Below are 22,633 nucleotides of genomic sequence, written 5' to 3' on the forward strand. Positions count from 1 at the left end.
TGGCTGACATTGCTTGAGCCCCCCAAAATGGCATCGAGGAAAGAGGGAAGGTGAATAGATAACGGGACAATCTAATCCCTTCCAGGTGCAACACCTGCATTTCAAGGGCTTATTGTAAAGAAAAGGAGGTCCCCACTCGTGCTGAGTTTTTGGGCACCATTTTGAGAACGGGTTATGGCTTTCACCACAAAATGGCTGCCGGGAAGGAGTGCATAGCCAATCAGAAGCTTGCTGACATGGGGATTGTGATCAGTCATTAAATGTTAGGAGGTTCCCAGTCAATCCTTTGAAAATGGTTGCTATAATGCCTTCTAAGAACCTCCAAAACACTTCCGGTTCCAGTGAGGTGGAGAGTGGAGACAAGCCAGAACTGGCTCTTTGCTAGCAGGAAACGATTATTTGGGGAAGAAGCCAAAGTGGAAGCAAAGACATTGGCTGGCCTTATTTTAGATAAATCTTTTTTCATGGAGCCCTGTTCTCCTTCACCCCAATTTCAGCTGTATGCCGGGCCTGGAGTTGTCAATGTCCAGATGAGACCTGGAGATCTTCTGGAGTTATAACTGGTCTCCAGGCTATAGAGATCCATTCCCCTGGAGATAATGGCTGCTTTGGAGGGCAGGCTCTATGGCATTATACCCTGTTAAGGTCTCTCTCCTCCCCAACCCCACATGTCTCAAGTCCTACTCCTAAAATCTCCAGGAATTTCCCAGCGCAGAGTTGGCAACCCTTGGCAGGCCATTGGGGATTGGGAATTCTGTGGGACACTCCGCACTGTAGGAGTCGACCTTAGTTCGACGTAGGTCCGACCCGGGTACTCCGCACAGCCATAGCATTGGACTTGTGTCTGACTCAACTCACCCCCCTCTCACTGTTAAATTTTTGAGCTCGACTGGGAGAACTTCCTGGCAAACTCGGGTTGCACTCAAGCTGAAGCCGGCGGAGCGTGGAATCTCCCTCGCCTCGACTCTGCCAGCCAGCCAATCACAGTGCAGTATTTTCGGCCATGCGCAGAACAGGAGACTCGTGGCGGCAGCGAGAAGCGCGCCTTTTAAAAAATCCTCCTATGTAGCTCCTACATCGGTAAATGAAAAATAGGGATGTGCACTCACGTTTCCCTCAACAGAACGGCAGCCAATCGGAAATGAGGAGCGGAATACGCGAGGAGGTAATCCCGCCCTCTGAACTTGGCTCCGGAGACACGAGTCAGCTGCTGTGTGGAGAAACGGAGGAGTCGAGCTCAGGTAACGATTTCCGAGGACACGAGTCAAACCTGAGTCGCCTTGTGTGTGCGGAAGGGCCCTGCGTGTGCCTAGTATTTCTCTTTCTCTTATACCTAGTCAGTAAGAGAGGCACCCCCATTTCTGGACTGCAAAAATAACCAGAACTCCCATTTGTCCTGGAAATTAGGGGTGGAGCCTGGGGAGGGGTAGGTCTGGGGAGGAGAGGGACACCAGTCAGAAGATAATGTCAGAGGCTCCACCCCCCAAGGCAGCCATTTTCTCCAAGAAAACGGATCTTTGGCGTTTGGAGATCAGTCGTAACTGTAGCAGATTTTCAGGCCCCTCTTGGCAACTCACCTTTGCAGATATCATGGTGGAGAATAAAACTCTTTTGAGTGCTAGAGCAACCTCCTCTGCTTGGGCAGTGAGCTGGCATAGTATCAAATAGTGCCTTTACATAAATACTGTAGAAACTTTCTTCTCACCATTGAGCAGCAGTGGCGTAGGAGGTTAAGAGCTCGTGTATCTAATCTGGAGGAACCGGGTTTGATTCCCCGCTCTGCCGCCTGAGCTGTGGAGGCTTATCTGGAGAATTCAGATTAGCCTGTACACTCCCACACACGCCAGCTGGGTGACCTTGGGCTAGTCACAGCTTCTCGGAGCTCTCTCAGCCCCACCTACCTCACAGGGTGTTTGTTGTGAGGGGGGAAGGGCAAGGAGATTGTAAGCCCCTTTGAGTCTCCTACAGGAGAGAAAGGGGGGATATAAATCCAAACTCCTCCTCCTCTTCTTCTTCTTCTTCTTCTTCATTGCCTATTTTTCAAAACCAAAGCAAAGAGGAAAGAGAGGCAGTATAACTCTAATGATTGCTTAAAGTACAAGGTTGAAGTAAATTAACAGCTATTATCTATAGGTTGTTTTGTATTTCATCTGCTTTTGCTAGAAGCGTAGTGTGACATCCACGCCTATGTGGTTATGGTACTTTAGCATGCTTGCCTGAATTGCCAGATCTCAGGACTTTGTGCTGGCCGAGACTGGCTGGCTAGAAGCCTATGTCAACATTTCCCCATCCTGACCTTGGCCCTTCTAAACTGAGATGTTCTCTAGCAGATTTTAACCTCTCAACAAGGTCTCGTATTTTAGAAGTGGAGAGAGCTGTCTCATCTGTTGGATTTCCCTGCCCCATCAAGGGGAACACATAATTGACAATATCTTCAAGAACCCACTCGAGCTCACGGTAGATCACAACATCATGAGTGAAGAGTTCGGCCGTGTCTACTTTCCCTGACAGAACGGCTAGGAAGGTCACACATTTTCTCAGGGTGTTCTGAAGTGTCACCACTTCTGCTTGCTGTGAAGTCAGCCGCTGTTTTTCCGTTTCAATTGAAGAGAGTCTCTTTTCATTTGTCCAAAATTTGACTTCATCTTCTCTTATCTGAGCTTGGTACCTGTCGATTTCAGCCGAGCGCCGGTCAACCTCTGCGGAATGGCGATTCACTTCAACTTCAGCTTCTCTCTTAGCGTTCTGGGCAGCATCGAGGGCCACTTGGCCACAACCAACCATGACGCTACCTGAAGAAACATAATGTATGATAGAGGTCTAGAACTGTTGCTTTTTTGACCAGGTTGGAATAGGCCCCGTTTGTATCATTCAGTATCAAAGTGAACCCAACTTTTGTGGCAGTTTCAGTAAGAGATGGTTGAAAGCCCACTTATTTAGCCTGCTGACCTGTGACCATCAGGCAGCCAATTAATCAGTAGGGTATTTGTCTGCATGCAACGTGTTTGATAACTCTTTGCTTTCCCTTAACATGCAGGGGAAATGAAACCTGAGAATAGATTCAAGCCACAGACATTACAGCAATACCAGACTGGGGAGGGGTGTGGATTTTTTTTAAACTAATTCCCCTTCTGAGTTTGATAATATGTCCCTACTAGGCCTCTCCATTCAGCAGAGGCCAAATTGCTGGTGGTCCCTTGCCCCTCAATGATGTGGCTGGCCTCAACTCAATGATGTGGCTGGCCTCAACTCGGGCCTTGCCCCTCAATGATGTGGCTGGCCTCAACTCGGGCCTGGGCCTTTACAATCCTGGGCCGTGCCTGGTGGAACACTCTTCCACCAGCTGTCAGGGCCCTGCGGGACCTTGGTGAGTTCCATAGGGCCTCTAAAATGGAGTTGTTCCACCATGCCTTTGGGGAGGTCGGCTGTGGATTGCCTGCCCTCTCCTGATGCCCCTGCATCATATTTGTGTCACCCCCAGCATGCCGGTATTGTAGTATCATCTCCGGCAGTGCTGGCCCCCTCCCAACCTTGGGATTGGACGCCATAAATAGTGTAATTTTATTGAATTTTGTGATGACGCTGCTTTGTAATTTTAAGGGTTTTAATGTTGATGTCTATATTTATATTATTGTTTTATTGGCCTTGTTTTGCCCTGTACACTGCTCAGAGCCCTTTGGAGGTTGAGCGGTCGAACTGGTGGGAACATTGTCCAGAGAAAGTAATGGAAAATGAAAAGGTCAAGATCCTGTGGGGCTTTCGAATCCAAACGGATAAAGTGTTGAAACACAATACACCAGACATCACCGTGATCGAGGACAAGAAAGTGAGCATCATCGACATAGCAGTCCCCGGTGACAGCAGGGTCATTGAAAAAGAACACGAGAAGGTCACTAGATACCATGATTTGAAAATTGAGCTTCAGTGTCTAATGGCACAAACCAGCTGAAGTTGTTCCAGTGGTAATCGGCACCCCAAAAACACTAGGGCAGCACTTGAAACATCTTCGAATTGACAAAATTAACATCTGTCAATTTCAGAAGGCAGCCCTGCTGGGATCCGCACGAATACTACGCCGATACGCTACAACTTCCTAGGCCTCTGGGTGAGGCTTGAATTGTAATGAAGGCCAACAACCAGCTAAAGAACTGGCAGCTGTGAAATCTACCATAATAATAACTTGGACAGAACATCAGTCTACATCAGAGATGGGATCCAACCAGTTCTCACCACTTCTCTAGAAGCGGTTACTAATTTTTTCTGAGTGCCGAGAAGGGGTTACTAAAGCAACCTCCCTGCCCAATAGGGACTGAGGTGCATGTGTGCAGCGGCGCCACTGTTTGAACCCCCCATCATTGGAACCTGTTATTAAAATTTTTGGATCCCACAACTGGTCTGCGTGCTGCAGAAAGCAACACTTCTAGGAACTGCACACATACCTTTAAACTTAAGAAAATAAATAAAATTTGAATTGGTTAAATGTAACCTGGAATCCCACACTTAGCAACCTCCTCAGGACCACATATCCCTTAAAGAAGAAGAAGAAGAAGAAGAAGAAGAAGAAGAAGAAGAAGAAGAAGAAGAAGAAGAAGAAGAAGAAGAAGAAGAAGAAGAAGAGGAGGAGGAGGAGGAGGAGGAGGAGGAGGAGGAGGAGGAGGGAGGAGGAGGAGTTTGGATTTATATCTCCCCTTTCTCTCCTGCAGGAGACTCAAAGGGGCTTACAATCTCCTTGCCCTTCCCCCCTCACAACAAACACCCTGTGAGGTAGTGCTTTAAAGCTCAGACACGCTATTAAAGTGCTTTAAAGCTCAGACACACTATTTCAGGAGAAAATATGAAGGGGTTTGGAATGAAATTCCTGGTAGCAGCAAAATATATATACAGAAAGAAATAAACATTATTTCGCACCTATTGTGTTTATTTAAGGAAATAAGGGTGGGCATTGCATCATCTTTTCATAATCCAGAATTTCATTGGTTCTGGTACGAAGCCCCGTGCTGAGCTGTGGAGGCTTATCTGGGGAATTCAGATTAGCCTGTACACTCCCACACACGCCAGCTGGGTGACCTTGGGCTAGTCACAGCTTCTCGGAGCTCTCTCAGCCCCACCTACCTCACAGGGTGTTTGTTGTGAGGGGGGAAGGGCAAGGAGATTGTAAGCCCCTTTGGGTCTCCTACAGGAGAGAAAGGGGGGATATAAATCCAAACTCTTCTTCTTCTTCTTCTTCTTCTTCTTCTTCTTCTTCTTCTTCTTCTTCTTCTTCTTCTTCTTCTTCTTCTTCTTCTTCTTCTTCTTCTTCTTCTTCTTCTTCTTCTTCAACTTCTTCTTCTTCTTCTAGCCTATCCTCTGCTGTGGGAGCTTAAGAATCCCACGCCAAACCTGTCAAGAAAAAACTCAGCCATAAGAAGCCACTCACCAGCTTATCAATCCCAAACCAGGGGTGAAGAATGCTTTCGGGCGATGCCAATGTTTCTTATCAGCTCATATTATGGTGGGCTTCAGCTTCCATTCGGGAGACCTTTCTGCTGTGCATTTCTTCAAGATGCCTCTGAGCCGCTTCTAGCATCCCTTTGGCCCTTCTTCTTTCCACGGCTGTTGCTCTAAATCCATTTTGGTGTCTTAGGGTCACTGGAGTTTCTACTCAGCCTGAGTTTGCCTCTCCCGCTCCAATAATTGCTTCTGTGCCACCAACTGGACAGATTTGGCATCAATACTACTCAGGCCGTCCTGGAGCTCTATCAGAGCCTCAGCCATTTCTTGCGATGCTCTGACTATGTGCCTCTTCATGTTGCGACACGTGCTCAGGTCCGTCCCGGCTTCTACCAGACACTGAGCAAAGCCCACGAGTTCTTCCATGCCTGGCTGAAAATGTCGCTGGATAACCGACGAGCAAATCTCATTTCTTCCAGTGGAAAGAGCCATGACGCCAAGAACCCTATGAGCAAAATAATGTGCAGTGTGTTAGCTTTGGTGTTTAAAGAAGAGGGATTTATGACTTCTAGGGAAACCATCATTAGAGTATTTATGCCTACAGACACCCAACAGGAATATCGTACACAGAATAGGCAACCAAAATGATTAAGGATTTGGAGCAACTTCAGAGAAGATATTTGGGCTTTTAATTTTTTTTAAGTACAACTATATCTCACAACATTGGGAGGAATTCATTACCGCAAGATGTGGTAATGGCTGCTAGGCTTCGATGCTTTTATTTTACTTTGGGCCTTAGACAAATTCACAGAGGACAGATCTCGCAATGACTGACAGTATGATAGCTCGTCTAGCACAGTTTTTGTTTGTTTAAGGGTAGATGCCATCATTCCCGTTATAAATGAAGCACGGCAGTGAAGCAGATGATTTGGATGGTCCCTGAGTTGACTCTTACCTCAGCCTTGCATTTGACAAGGTCACTGTTCTTTCATCCTTAGCTCCTGGTCTACAACACGTGGATACTGAACCAGGTTGAGGTATCACTGAGAAAGAACTGGGAAAACTCCAAAGCACTCCAAAGAGCTTTAGCCCACCCCAATTAATAAAATACAAATCTACATCTCAGTTGGGAAAAGTTTCTACAATATTTTGTGTTATTTTGATTGGCCTGAATACAAAGGTATTCAACAGGTCTAGGAGCAAGTATTTAGAACCTTTATTTACAGCAGGCAGGCCTAGGAGCAAATATTTAGAACTTTTATTGATGGGTCTTGAAGAGCAAGCTGATAACCAAATACTTATATTCCTTTTGAAAGGAGATTGTAAGGAGATCCTAGAGCCAGTAGCCAAATTTTTATGTTTAGTCATCAACAATGGCGCATGAAGGGGTTTATTGTATCTGCTACTGTGTAATTGTGCCAATAAAGGTTCATTGATTGATTGATACAAATGTATTAGAAAGATGTTCTTTCTTGTTCTAGAGTTTGTGTGGGCTGATGGGGCTGTTTTCATCTTTTTATTGATGGATGAGCCCAAATGGAAGACAAAATTTGCACGCACGCACACACACACACACACACACACACACACACACACACACACACACACAAAAATCGTGCATCCTAATTTACATCTGTAGAGCCAAACGGGCCTGTGATAACTATAAATTGAACAGAAATACAATTTCCCAGATTGCTTACCATGCCTTTTAACGTTAGAGAGAATTTTCAAGACCCACACTGTATTAATCTACAGAAGTCATAGAGCCATGCCAGTTTAGAAGTTCAACAATTTTTACTGAATATTGAAAGCATGAAAGTTACATTTGCCAAATGAGAATACACAGTAGAATGGTTGTCTACAAGAAGAGTTGTATAGATCACAGACATAAGGACAGATGCAATTGAGGTACACACAAATTAAGCAAAGATATTAAAATCTAACAACTGAATTTAATGACTGTCAACACTTCCAAGGTTGTATTGTTAGCTAGCAATTAATAGTGCAGTAACAGAAAGGGAATGCCAATCTCAGAAACATAGGAATATCGAGTCTAGTTTGCTGATCATATGCTAGCTTTTCCACACTGTGATTTTCCTTGCAAGCACATTCCCAATTGAAGTCAAACAAACAGTGGCTAGAATGCAACACTGATTGACCCTCTCATAAGGGCCCCTTCCGCACATGCAGAATAATGCACTTTCAATCTACTTCCAATGCACTTTGTGGAATAGCAAAATCCATTTGCAAACAATTGTGAAAGTGGACTGAAAGTGCATTATTCTGCATGTGCGGAAGAGGCCAAGCAATAATTTTGAAGAGGAGAATGCTAAAAACCCAGCTTTGGCTCATTTCTCAGGAGCAGCAGAGGTGGCTCAGTAAATTCCGGGCAGCAGGTATCTCACAGGGGCCTGAGCTAAGGTTGCTGAAGCAAGTTCTTCTTCAGTAGGTTGGGAAATTCTGTTTCAGAGGAAGCCACACCTGAACTCGATCCTGATCTGTAGGCTGGATTGCTTCTAATGATGCCAGCAGACAGATTAAAGGATGGCTTGCTACACCACTCAGCAAAGAGCAGAGCTTTCCTACAACTTAAGGAGACTTCATCTGGTGGAAGAGACCCTTCCTTTGGTGGAAAGCTCTTTTCATTGGAGGAAGTCTCCCTACATGGCTAGGGGAAAGGGGGGAATCTTATCCCTTAGGGCAGCACACATGGTTAAGAGAGACAGGTTAAGTTAAACAAAGATGGTTGTGTCATGATTTTGTATGGATTTCAAGCCAGGTCTCCCCAGGTCTCTTAGGGCCTTTCCCCACTTACCTTAAGCCCCGCGCTACTTGAGGAGAGTAGCGCGGGGTCCCCCGGCACTCCCCACGACAGGGGCGGCCACAGCGCAGCCGCCCCGACGCTGCCGCTGTTGTGGCCCCTCAGCGTGCGGCATCCCTGGCGCTCTTCTTAATGGCACCTTAGGGGATGCCTGGGCGCGCGCCTGGGATGCCGCGCGCTGCTCTCAGGAATAGGGGGGATGGAAGAGAGTGGGGAAAGGCCCATAAACACTGGTAATATTCCTGGACTACACAGCAACAGAATATACATTCTAAAAGACATGGTTAATTTGACTGAAGGAGTTTAACCCTGGTGGGAGATCAAGAATGTTTTCATACAAGCAAAAACCTGGACTTTTTTTGGAGCTTTTTTGGAGGATGTATCTGAAAGCAGTTCCCACACCAGAAGAAATGAGCCTTTTAAAAAAGGACAAAACCCCTCACATTGCAGCTTGTTTCTTCAAGGGAGAGTTGCCACAGATACGACCACAACATGATGGTGGTGGTGGTTGGGGTCCAGACCGAAAGACCACGGTCAACTTGTCTCATTGCAGAAACAAAACACATTTTTTTTCTTTTCCATCGTAGATAGGGATGGGGCATGTTAGAAAATCAGTATCAGGCTCAGATGAATTGTGGCGTGGTGTACCCTGGCAATAGAGGAAAGTTTGAAAGGATGCAGTGCTTTTGGATCATGTCCTCTCTGGATTGTGTCCTCTTTGGATTGTGTCAAGCAGAGAAAAAGGATCTACTTCGTGCCTAAGCTATTCCTGCCTATCATATTCCATAGTTCAATTTCTCTCTCCCCTCCCTTTCTGGGTCCATGTGACTTCCTATTTTGTTAATCAATTTTAGTCTGGACTGCATGAGAATTAAGAAATGAAAGAAGTATCGTTGAAGGCTTTCATGGCCGGATTCAACTGGTTCTGGTGGGTTTTCCGGGCTGTGTGGCCGTGGTCTGGTGGATCGATCTTTGTTTCCTATCTAAAGCATGCAAGCTGATCAGGCTGTCATCTTCAGAGGGAAGTCTGTTACACAGAGGGAAGTCTGTGTCCAGTGTGTAACAGATTTCCCTGGACACAGTGTGTAACAGACTTCCCTCTGTGATACACCTCTGAAGATGCCAGCCACAGATGCAGGTGAAACGTTAGGAACAAGATCCACCAGACCACAGCCACACAGCTAGGAAAACCCACCAGAACCAAACAAAAGAAGAATTGCATCTAATTAACAAAAACAAATCCTGCCATTCCACAGTGGGGCCACCCAGAGATAAGGTAGGAGTGTTTCCCACGGGTCTCAGGAGAGGGAATATTTGTTGCAGTGGGGCTGCTCTAAGAACTTTAAACTAGTGCCTGAGATTGTGAGGGCCTCCACCTGCAAGAGACAAAAGGGCCAGAGTAGGCTTTTGTTACAGGTGAGATGTAGAAGTCACAAAGGGGAGTGGAAAAAAAGGACCTGGGAGGGGAAGGGAAGGAAATGTGAGCCAGCAAGGAGGAAATGGGAAGCAAAAGAAAAATGGCAAGGAAAAACCATGGGCAAGAGGAGATGCCGTGGGGAAGATGGAACGTCCTTCACTTGCAAGTCCTTTGCTTCTTGTATTCTACAGGATATTGAATATTAAAACTGTGCACTGTTTGCTGGGCTATTTTAGACAAACTGATCCTCCTCTGATGCTGCCAATTCTTTTCTCCCATCATGCACAAGTGAGCTGAGACAAGCAGAGATGTGCCAGTGGGAAACAGTAGCAAGCAGCCGCCATTAGAAGGGGCTCGGCTTTTACTGATCTCCGCATGAGTGGTGTGTGTGAATAAGCACCAAACAAGCAACATTCCACTTCGAGAGGAGAGGAAACAGCAGCTCACGGGAATGAAATATCGATTCCTTACTTTATAGACTTAAAGAACATTTATCCTATTGCTTAAAATCGAAACCTGGCGGAGATACTTAGAGATCATAAAGCGGAACAGATGGAATCCCTAGAAGGGCTGCCAGCAACAGGACCAGTAAAGAGGAAGTCAAAGGCGGATTCCTCATGGGCCAAAAACAGCGGTGTGAAAACGGTGTGTAAACCCTTTTACACTGTTATAAACCTTTTTACACCATTTTCACACTGCTGTTTTTGGCCCATGCAGAATCTGCCAAAGACACAGAAGCACCAGTGTTACAGGAAGGAACGGTCTTAGATTAAACAAGAGAATATGCAGAAAACTGAAATTGTTCAAACAAAAAAGTTACCGACGGGAAAACAATGAGATGGCCAGCAAAGCTCAGTATGCAAAGAGCAACAGCATTCCAGAAGTCAACACCCCAAAAAGGAATGTAGGCAACTGTCTAAAGTTGATTCTGGAGAGACTGATGGACCTTCAGAGTGAAAATAAGGTATGCGAGATGCGATCCTCAAGAAACATTTTGCTCAAAGGCTAACGCTGGAAAGCTCAGAGTTGATCATCGTGAGGGAGATCCAATATACCTACTGGGGAAAAGGAAAGACTAGGCTTTTCTTACAAATGTCTTGGGACAGAACAATATAAACTTCAGATGGATGACTCCTGAAGGACTCTCCTTCATATGGAACTCCAAAAGGTTGAACATCATTAACAACAACGAAAGCACAAGACTTCTTGAAGAGAAACAAAAGACATCTGCAAATCCCAGACAACTAATAAATCTAATTGAGTAAGTGAAGAAGGGTTTGTCATCTCTCTCTCTCTCTCTCTCTCTCTCTCTCTCTCTCTCTCTCCTTTCCCTCCTTTTTCTGTTTTTGTTTTTCCGTTTCTACTCTCTTCCCCCCCATTTATTTTCTTGAGGGGAAGGCTATATTTACTGATCCAGAAGAGGTCCAAGGACGGTGGGAGACAGCAACCAACGCTGTTCATGGGAAATGATGTTGAGCACAAGGAGAGAAGTCCAAGGGCCTTGTCTGAAGCTATGCACACTTATTTGTCATGGGAAAGACCCATGTGATATGTCACAGGCAAACTCTCTTGATACCAAAGCCCTTGAATTAAGATTGGCGTCCATCTTATGGTTACTCTTCTCCATGCATCTGGACTGTCTATGCCAGTGGTGGCGAACCTTTGGCACTCCAGATGTTATGGACTACAATTCCCATCAGCCCCTGCCAGAATGGCCAATTGACCATGCTGGCAAGGGCTGTTGGGAATTGTAGTCCATAACATCTGGAGTGCCAAAGGTTCACCACCACGGGTCTATGCCATCAAGATTATAACTGGTAGGGCATTTGGGAATGGCTTCATGGTCTGACTATTACTTACTTGGGTATCAGAGCTTAACGGCACTCCCCCGGAATGCAAGCATTTCAGTAGGGTTGCCATCCTCCAGGTGGAGCCTGGAGCTCTCCCAGAACTACAATTCCTCTCCAGATCAAAGAAATTAGTTCCCTTAGGCAAAATGACAGCTCCGGTCTTGCTAGGAAGGATCATTGTAATATATGCAGTTATGTCAATTACTCATTTTATCACATAGTCATCATCATCACCCACCTTTTTATTGGCATAGAAAAAGATTTTACCGAGGTTTATCTCAGAATCCACAAAACAGACCAAAACATTTTACATCTTATAAAGCATGTTCTAGAAAGCTTTCCCAGATCCCAGGAGGGATCCAAAAACTAGTCCCCAAAGTAACAACTTACTTGTAGAGTGCGGAAAAAATAAATAAGGAATCAGGTTAAGCCACCTAAGAAAGCCAGCAACCATTAGACTCCTGTCTAGGTCAAGTTAAAGAATACACAACACTCACCCTCTTGTTGCAGCCGTCTGTTAATTGAAGGTCAGTCTGCCTTTCTCTGCTTAAATAGTTCACAAGGTGAGATTGTCTTGTGCAAGATTAAGACACACAGTCTATGTACTTCCTACCAGGAAATGTTTGTGGCAGAAAGACAGGATGGATTCAAGAAGTGATCTAATTTACAAAAAAAACACACCAAAAAACCAAAAGGGAAGCTCAGGTCAAAAGTGAGGGGATTGCAGCTCTGCCCCATGGCAGCTGGCTTGTGGAGTCCCCCGCTCAGACAATAAAACAGATCTCATGCTGAGTGGGCCTTGCTCAAAAGGAAACGAGCTGAGGATTGTGGCCAGTTCCCCAATACAACACCCCAAAGTTTTCGGCCCCGTGCCAGGCAAGTGCGCCTTTGTTTGCCTAACAGTTCACTTGTCATATAGAAAAATACACAAAAATCACAGGCTTTACTATACACAATGGGAGGAGCCTACATAACAGATGCTGCCATATTCCTGTGAAGTTGAGAGTTGAGAATGGTTCTCAAGACAGTTGAGAAAGGTTCTCAGGAATAGTCAGAGTAGGAAGGGTGAGGCTGGAGATTTCCTGCCCAGCTCAGGCACAATATTGCTGAACTTTTGAGAAATCATGAATTCATTGGGAAGCCGACCAGAGCTGCTGGACAAAACAAAGAGACTTTAGGCGCTTTATCCCTAGAGAGGAATGTGGTGAGGGCCCAGAGAGTCATAACTCTGGGGCAGAGTAGTATTGGAAATTTTGGTTATAGGCCCAGCACTCTCTCTGAGGCCATTTCCGCCGCGGCGGCGATCGGGGGGTGGGTCGAGAAACGTATTCCCGCGCCGCCCCAGCGCCCCCAGGACCGTTCCTGCATGAAGGCGACCAAGGCTATAACGAGGAAGAGCGGTGCCGCGGAGCGCCGTCGCCCGGCCGACCTGGCGTGTCTCTGGCCGTCCGGTGCATTGCAGAGGCCCGAAGACATGCCCCCCCGGCCCTGCGCGACTGCTCCGGCGTCGCAGGGCAGGGGGGCGTGTCCCCAGGCCTCTGCGATGCGCCGGACAGCCAGAGACAAGATAAGTGAAGGGTGGAAGGGGGGAGGGTGCCTTGGAGCCGCTGCCGTTCGCACGGCAGCGGCTCCAAGCCGCCATTTTCCAAAAACCTCGCTTCCCAAGCGAGGTCAGAAAACGGCAGCTTTGCCCCGGTCGGGCGGAGCGAGGGCGGTGTGGCTGCGAAGCAGCTGCGCCCCCTGTGCGAATGGCTCCCTGGGGATGGCGTTTTTGCCGTCCCCAGGGCGCCATATTCCGCCCGTGCAGAAGGGGCCTGAGATTCAAAGCAGATTACATAATATGATTAACGTTGTGTATGCTAATTAGTTAGTGAGGTCAGAAGTCAGTGACCAGGTAATTGACCCCTATTGGTCAATAAGACTTGGCATGAGATACATGCGGGTCCGCACATAGTGTATAGGTATATATTCTTTGTTCTTTCTCTACACATGCTCTCCAGTAGTTTGATAGCCATGTGATAGCCAAAGGAGAAGCTAGCTAATGGAGCTAGCCAAATGGAAAGGTATTTTCTTATTTTACATCCAAGTCTACCATTCCCTTCTTTTATAGTTAGTAAACTTTATTTTCTGTAAGAAACCGGCCTCTGACTCTTTATTTGCACAAACTCTGCATTTAATAATAAGGGTGAGATAAATATCACAACCAAGATTCACAACACATTTTTTTACAAGTGGATTAGAACTGTAGTGAAACAGAACTATCCCAGAGGGCAGCTTTATAATGGAATAGGATTGGAGTCTAATGTGATGATTACGGGTATCATTCCATGTCTCCTGCATTGCTTTACACTTTTATAATTCCACTTTATGCATTTTTAAAGTGTACCTTGTATTGGGCATGCAGCTGTTCTCATTTGTTTCTACCTCTGCAATCCTAGTCCTATGGCATAGGTACTTAGGGCCTTTCCCCACTTACCTTAAGCCCCGTGCTACTTGAGGAGAGTAGCGTGGGGTCCCCCGGCACTCCCCACGAGAGGGGCGGCGACAGCGCAGCCGCCCCGATTCTGCCACTGTCGCGCCCCCTCAGCACGGGGCATCCCTGGCGCTCTTGCAAAGGGCGCCTTTTGATGACCCCGTGCAGAGCGCAGGGTCGTGGGGATGCCTGGGCGCGCGCCAGGGATGCCGGCGCTGGGAATTGCGCGCAGCGACGGCAGCTGAGGGGAAAGTGGGGAAAGGCCCTTAGTTACCTTATGCTGCCTTGTTGCGTTGTTCATATTCCGTTATTTGCTTTGAGTCTTGGTGAGACTGATGGGCTATACATAAACAGAAAACAGTGAAAGGAGACATGATTCTGCTCTTCAACTACTTTTAAGGATGTCACATGGAAGATGGCAAAGAGCTGTTATCCCACCAAAGACCAGATCCTGCGGGGAGGTTTTGACAATGGAACCTGATATCTGGGGGAAAGTGGGTCTCCTTTGTCATGAAAGTCGTGAAGCCGACCTGATGGGGCCAAAGAAAGGATGCGCGGCATAAATTAACCTTGTGCAACCTGCACAGCAAAAAAAAAAAGGCTAGGGGGGAAATATAAAAATAGATTACTCTGTGGAGGGATTATAAGGGCATTACCCAATGATGGGGGTCCCTGTCAAGAACTACAAGCAATTACAAGAAAGGAGGGGAAAATTGACAGGGAGTCCCATCATTAGCTCCGTGTCAGAAGGAGGGGGAGGGGGAAACAAATCTGGACTTCCCCAAAGGTTGAAATATACACCAAAAAACCCAACTTATTTTATGGTGTCACCTGTAGGCATATAAAAATGCCAGAAACGACAGCTGTGGAAGCCAGAAAAAAAAACAACTAGCCAACTTGGAAGACTAAAGACCGGGTACAGATGGAGAAAGGCCAAACTCAATCTGTAGCATTAAACGAGTTGACCAGGAAAGGATCAACAACTAACCTTCAACAGAGCAGATTGCAACAGGGGTTGCAACATCTCTGTAGAACTCAGAAGCTTCCTCAGAGTGGACATGGGTCTGATAGAAAACAGGAAAACAGATGTCTGTTCTCAAAGATTATCTTATATTGTGTAATAAACAGTTTGTGTGTACTGGTTCCGGTGAGTTTTCCAGGCCGTGTGGCCTTTTACAAACACATTCGCGGGATCAGTATGGGATCCCCAGTAGGACCCTCACTGACCAATTTGTTCATGTCAGAATATGAAAGTAAGAACATAAGAACAAGCCAGCTGGATCAGACCAGAGTCCATCTAGTCCAGCACTCTGCTACTCGCAGTGGCCCACCAGGTGCCTTTGGGAGCTCACATGCAGGATGTGAAAGCAATGGCCTTCTGCTGCTGCTGCTGCTGCTCCTGAGCACCTGGTCTGCTAAGGCATTTGCAATCTGAGATCAAGGAGGATCAAGATTGGTAGCCAATCGAGGATCAAGATTGGTAGCCAATCGACAATAAAACATGATGCTATGAAAAAACAGATTGACTTTTTTTTAGAATAAATTTACTTTCATTGAATCATTCAATGAATTTACTTTCATTGAAAGTAAATTCATTGAAAATGCTGGGGGGGGGGGGGGAATTAGGACTAATAAAAGGAAACACTTCTTCACGCAACGTGTGATTGGTGTTTGGAATATGCTGCCCCAGGAGGTGGTGATGGCCACTAACCTGGATAGCTTTAAAAGGGGCTTGGACAAATTTATGGAGAAGTCGATTTAAGGCTACCAATCTTGATCCCCTTTGATCTGAGATTGCAAATGCCTTAACAGACCAGGTGATCGGGAGCAACAGCCGCAGAAGGCCATTGCTTTCACATCCTGCATGTGAGCTCCCAAAGGCATCTGGTGGGCCACTGCGAGTAGCAGAGAGCTGGACTAGATGGACTCTGGTCTGATCCAGCTGGCTTGTTCTTATGTTCTTAACCTGCCAGGCTGTGAACACCCACCTTTCAAAGGATGGAGAAAAAAATAGATCCATCAGTAATTCATTGGTTAAAACTGACTACAGGGAACCTTTACAAACTAGACCAATTGTTGTGGGGCATTCTAAATGTGGCTCCTGTTCTGTCTGTCCTTTAACCATAGAATGTCAAGAAGTTACCACTGAGTCTTATAGGGTTAAATTGTGTGATTTTTCAAACTGTAATTCTTCTAATGTCATCTATGGAGTTGTATGTAAATGCACTATGTGGCACATTGGACATACGACCAGACGTTTCAAGATTAGAATCTTAGAACACTTGTCACGGATTAGAACGCGGAAGATGGACGCTCCATTGGTATCACATTTTATTGAAAAAGAACATGGTCCAGAATTCATGAAAGTGGTTGTTCTGGAAGTATTAAACTCAAAGGACAGCGATGTACCCATCAAACAGAGACTTTTGAGACGTGAAGCTTTTCCAACTTATGCTTTCAAATGCACATTTCCAACAGGTCTTAATCAGTATTTAGATCTACAAGGCTTTTTGTGAAATAGCTGTATGTAATCCGGAGTGAATTGTATATGAGGCGGGCACCTATTGAACTACAGTGTCCTCTTGCTGAGAACAACTAGCCTCACTTGTAAAAGGAGCATGTTACGGTGAGCTTGCCGTTTTAGTGTTAATAACTATTTTGAGGAATGTATTGTCGAAGGCTTTCACGGCCGGAATCACTGGTGTGCTGTGTGGTTTCCGGGCTGTATGGCCGTGTTCTAGCAGCATTCTCTCCTGACGTTTCGCCTGCATCTGTGGCTGGCATCTTCAGAGGATCTGATGTTGGGAAAGCAAGTGGAGTATATTTTGAGGAATTCTTTATAAAAAGTTTGTATTAATTCTAAAAAAATGTTTTTGTTTGATCCACAGAAGAGCGTCCTTGGGATAACTTTTTGAGACTAATACAGGAAATTTATTGTAAGTTAAAATTCACAAGGGTTGGGTTGTATTATGATTGCCAATCACCATACATACATGATACTTGTATATATTTGCTTGTACATATTTGCAGCAGTGGCGTAGGAGGTTAAGAGCTCGTGTATCTAATCTGGAGGAACCGGGTTTGATTCCCAGCTCTGCCGCCTGAGCTGTGGAGGCTTATCTGGGGAATTCAGATTAGCCTGTACACTCCCACACATGCCAGCTGGGTGACCTTGGGCTAGTCACAGCTTTTCGGAGCTCTCTCAGCCCCACCTACCTCACAGGGTGTTTGTTGTGAGGGGGGAAGGGCAAGGAGATTGTAAGCCACTTTGAGTCTCCTGCAGGAGAGAAAGGGGGGATATAAATCCAAACTCTTTTCTTCTTCTTATTTCAGGAGGGGTCTTGGAAGGCTGTATGAGGTAAAAATCCGGAAGGTTAACCAGCCCTACCTCATATTTTCATAGTTTTGAATTGCTTGTAACTGAAAAAGCTTTGAATTGCTTACAACTGAGTAGATTTTATGTAAAATGATGCACTTATCTCTGATATGATGCAATATTGGGTGATGAAATGTATATATGAAGTGTATGAAAACACATGATTTTTTTGTAAATTTTCATTTGTAAACTGACTCATTAGTTAAAATATCCCACGTGGTTGTGGTGATCGCCTTATGGATGCTTATTGCATTTTGCATTGTTTATATAGTCTCTTGCTGGGCTGCACCCACGGCCTCCACTACTCCCTCCTCCCATCCAGAGAACCAAGCAGGGTCAGCCTAGTTATCTACATACCTACGCGCATAGAAATAGAACAAATAAAAGACCCGCTAATGTAACCCCCATGCTCAGAATGGGTTGACCCAGAAAGGGGTGGAGACTCAAAGCAGCAAGAGACTGCAGACCTCATGTAGTTTGGAGGAGACAAGGCTACCAGACTTGGACCTTGATTGGTATAAGCCCTTAACACGTTGTTAAGGTAACTGCAATGTTGTTGGGAACTACTGGGAAGGTAGTTGTTTATTTTTGCTATGTTGTAAATGTAGGAGTTTATTGTTTCAGGGTTTCTTTTTGTGTTTGTAATGGGTGAGAGTTCTCCTGGAAACCTGCATCATGTGGAATCCTGTTCACCAAGCCCTTGGAGTCTTCAGGAGCCAACCCACTTGCAAAGAAGAATTGGACTTGGAAATATCAGAAGACTGTAAATATAAGGACTTGAAAATGCAACCTGAACAGGACCTTGAAGTGTGATGTTAAATGTTGATGTTATATGTTATATGTTAAGAAAGTAAACCATTTTGTTTTTTAAAAATTTGTTGTTGCAAACTCATTCCAAGTTCTGCCCCACAGAACCCACAGATAGAGGTTACACTGACATATGACAGGTGTGGTTACATGGACACCCATTAAATTACATTCAAGGAGTGTCCTAGCGACCTAGCCAAACACAGGCAAACTGCAGAAGGAAAAAACCCAGCCCCTGGTGATTCTGATGGCTGAGGATGAGGTCAAGCTTGCCTCCTTGCACCTGTATCCCACACCTATTTACTTTCTCCCATAAAATTAAATGGGAACCACTGAGAATTAGCCCTTGTCTGTACAACCCTCACCCTTTTAATTTTATTTTCTGGTGCAGTGCGATATGTGATGGAATCTTGGGAATCGGCTTTTACATGTACTGTTTTTATACTAAACAGAGAAAAAAACAGCGTAGACTTACATAGACCACCATCTAATTCTTCAGAACGCCACTTCTGTTCCGTTACGTTGTATTCTCACTTATGCAAGAGCCAGCCTTGGTAAAACTCCTGGAGCCATCCTAAACGTCTCTGATGCCCTCTTCAGGTTAAAGAGAAGACCAGCTCAATATATTTTACACCTACACTGTGTATATTCAGTGTTTCTGGACAAGCTGACATACCATATGCTGTATTATTTGAATGCCCCTCATGTTTACATTTAAACGTGGCTTTGCCTGGCAAAAGCAATGCATTAAAGACATAGGCTGATTCCGCATGGGCCAAAAACAGCGGTGTGAAAACGGTGTGAAAACGGTATAAACCCTTTTACACTGTTTTAAACCCTTTTACACAGTGGTGGGATCCAAAAATTTTAGTAACAGGTTCCCACGGTGGTGGGATTCAAACTGTGGCGTAGCGCCAATGGGGCTGGTCGGGGCACGATGGGGGCATGGCTGGGCATTCCGGGGGTGGGGCATTCCTGGGTGGGGCTGTGGCAAGGACGCAGCCACTGCGCTGGTCCTTGGGCGGGAAACGAGTGCACACAGGCGCAGGCTGCCACGCACGCCGATGCACCTCCTGCTAGACTGCTTCAAGTTCTGCGCACTACTGCTGAGAGGAGGGGCGTAACTAAGGCAAAAATCACGTGGCAAAATCACCCATTAGGAGCCCCCTCTCGGCACACACAAATAATTAGCAACCTACTCTCGGGAACCTGTGAGAACCTGCTGGATCCCACCTCTGCTTTTACACTATTTTCACACTGTTTTCACACTGCTGTTTTTGGCCCATGAGGAATCAGCCATAGTTTATTCCCCAAACCCACCACAGAACCATTTGGGGGTTCCTTTTTGTCCAGCAGAAATGGTAAAAATCCAACCAGCCAGTTCAAGAGAAACCCACAACAGGAACATTTTTGAAACTGGGGCATTTGCTGCACCTATTGTTGAATATTCAGGTCTCGATTTTCCTTTCAGGACACGTGATGGCAGATAGAACAAAAAACGAAGGAAGTCTCACCACTTGCCTCCAGAATGCCAGCCCCACCTCGAAATTCACCATGTGAATTAAGTGGGGATCGGTGTACACTGTACAACCCAACAGGAATACACCGAAGAAGACTCGCAGCACTCATTGTCCGCTTTCAGATGAAGTCTTGTTAAGTATAATACGTGTCCAAATAATACAAGAGTACCACAATACAAACCCCTAATGACACTGATACAGATCTTGTGTAGCACAAAGCAAAGGTCCTGTGTAATGCAATAAAAGTCCACTGAGCCAACTGGAACTCAGACGTGTACCGGTCTCGTCCAAGCTTCCAGGCTAGCGGAACATAAATTCCATCTAGCAATACAACAGGTGTGTGTACTACGTAAGAACATAAGAACAAGCCAGCTGGATCAGACCAGAGTCCATCTAGTCCAGCTCTCTGCTACTCGCAGTGGCCCACCAGGTGCCATTGGGAGCTCACCTGCAGGATGTGAAAGCAATGGCCTTCTGCGGCTGTTGCTCCCGAGCACCTGGACTGTTAAGGCATTTGCAATCTCAGATCAAAGAGGATCAAGATTGGTAGCCATAAATCGACTTCTCCTCCATAAATCTGTCCAAGCCCCTTTTAAAGCTATCCAGGTTAGTGGCCATCACCACCTCCTGTGGCAGCATATTCCAAACACCAATCACATGTTGTGTGAAGAAGTGTTTCCTTTTATTAGTCCTAATTCTTCCCCCCAGCATTTTCAATGGATGCCCCCTGGTTCTAGTATTGTGAGAAAGAGAGAAAAATTTCTCTCTGTCGCCATATTCTACCCCATGCATACAATTTTATAGACTTCAATCATATCCCCCCTCAGACGTCTCCTCTCCAAACTAAAGAGTCCCAAACGCTGCAGCCTCTCCTCATAAGGAAGGTGCTCCAGTCCCTCAATCATCCTCGTTGCCCTTCTCTGCACTTTTTCTACCTCCTCAATATCCTTTTTGAGATGTGGCGACCAGAACTGAACACAGTACTCCAAGTGCGGTCGCACCACGGCTTTATATAAGGATATATACGTACTAATTAGTACTGGCTGGCAAATACTAAACTGAAAGCTTATCACAAGACGCCAAGTCATGTCTTCGCACAGCGGCTTGAAGTTGTGAGCCAACGATAAGATAATCTATTTGCTTTATAAGATTAGAAGAAGCTGCTCAAATTACAATTTTAGATTATAAAATAAACTTTGTTTGAAGTCAGTGGGCGTGACAGCACATATCCTGACCTGTTCTTCGAGGTATTATTGGGAGTCCGGAAGGTGCTCACGCCTCCATAGACCCCGGTTGGGGCGATTTTTTGAAAATATTGTTTATTATGGACCCGGTATTGGGCAATTATTAAGTTTACATGTATGAATATATTGTGATTATTTGTGGAAGAAGCCAAAGTGGAAGCAAAGACATTGGCTGGCCTTACTTTAGACATCACTTTTATGGAGCCTTGTTCTCCTTCACCCCAATTTCAACTGTATGCCGGGCCTGGAGTTGTCAATATCCAGATGAGACCTGGAGATCTTCTGGAGTTATAACTGGTCTCCAGGCTACAGAGATCCGTTCCCCTGGAGATAATGGCTGCTTTGGCGGGCAGGCTCTCTGGCATTATACCCTGCTGAGGTCTCTCCTCCCCAACCCCACATCTCTCAAGTTCTACTAAAATCTCCAGGAATTTCCCAGCACAGAGTTGGCAACCTTTGGCAGGCCATTGGGATTGGGAATTCTGTGTGTGCCCCCTTGCGTCCAATTAACCTTTCTTTTCACAGTGCAATTCTCTTGTCACTTATACCTAGTCAGTAGGAGAAGTGCCCCCACTTCCGGATTCCAAAAATACCCAGAACTCCAGTTTCTCCTGGAAATTAGGGGTGAGGCCTGGGGAGGGGTAGGTCTGGGGATGAGAAGGACTCCAGTCAGAAGATAATGTCAGAGGCTCCACCCTCCAAAGCGGCCATTTTTTCCAGGAAAACTGATCTTTGTTGTCTGGAGATCAGTCGTAACTGTAGCAGATTTCCAGGCCCCTCTTGGCAACTCACCTTTGCAGGCATCATGGCAGAGGACAAAGCTCTTTTGAATTCTAGAGCAATCTCTCCCTGCTCAGGCAGCAAGCCAGCATAGTACCAAATAATGCCTTCACATGTATACTCTAGAAACTGTTTTCTCACCAGTGCCTATTTTTTCAAACCAAAGCATAGAGGGGAGATAGGCAGTATAACTCTAATGATTGCTTAAAGTACAAGGTTGAAGTACATCAAGAGCCTCTATCTGTAGGTTGTTTTGTATTTCATCTGCATTTACTAGAAGCGTAATGTGACTTACACACTTATGTGGATATGGCACCTTAGCATGCTTGCCTGAATTGCCACATCTCAGGCCACTGTGCTGCTTAAGACTGGCTGGCTAGAAGTCTATGGCAACATTTCCCCATCCTGACCTTGGCCCTTCTAAATTGAGTTGTTCTCTAGCACATCTTAACCTCCCAACAAGGACTCGTATTTCAGAGGTGGAGAGGGCCATCACACACGTTTGATTTCCCTGCCCCATCAAGGGGAACACATGACTGACAATATCTTCAAGAACCCACTCAAGCTCACAGTAGATCACAACATCATGAGTTAAGAGTTCGGCCGTGTCTACTTTCCCGGACAGAACGTCTAGGAAGGTCACACATTTCCTCAGGGCGTTCTGAAGGGTCACCACTTCTGCTTGCTGCGAAGTCAGCCGCTGTTTTTCTGTTTCAATTGAAGAGAGCCTGTTTTCGCTTGCCTGAATTTCGGCTTCAGCTTCTCTTATCTGAGCTTGGCATCTGAAGATTTCAGCCGTGCACCGGACAACCTCTGCAGAATGGCGATTCACTTCAGCTTCAGCTTCCCTCTTAGCGTTCTGGGCAGCATCCAGGGCCACTTGGCCACAACCAACCATGACGCCACCTGAAGAAA

The sequence above is a fragment of the Sphaerodactylus townsendi genome, unplaced genomic scaffold (genome assembly GCF_021028975.2).
Source record: "Sphaerodactylus townsendi isolate TG3544 unplaced genomic scaffold, MPM_Stown_v2.3 scaffold_25, whole genome shotgun sequence".
In the NCBI taxonomy this organism is placed as follows: Eukaryota; Metazoa; Chordata; class Lepidosauria; order Squamata; family Sphaerodactylidae; genus Sphaerodactylus; species Sphaerodactylus townsendi.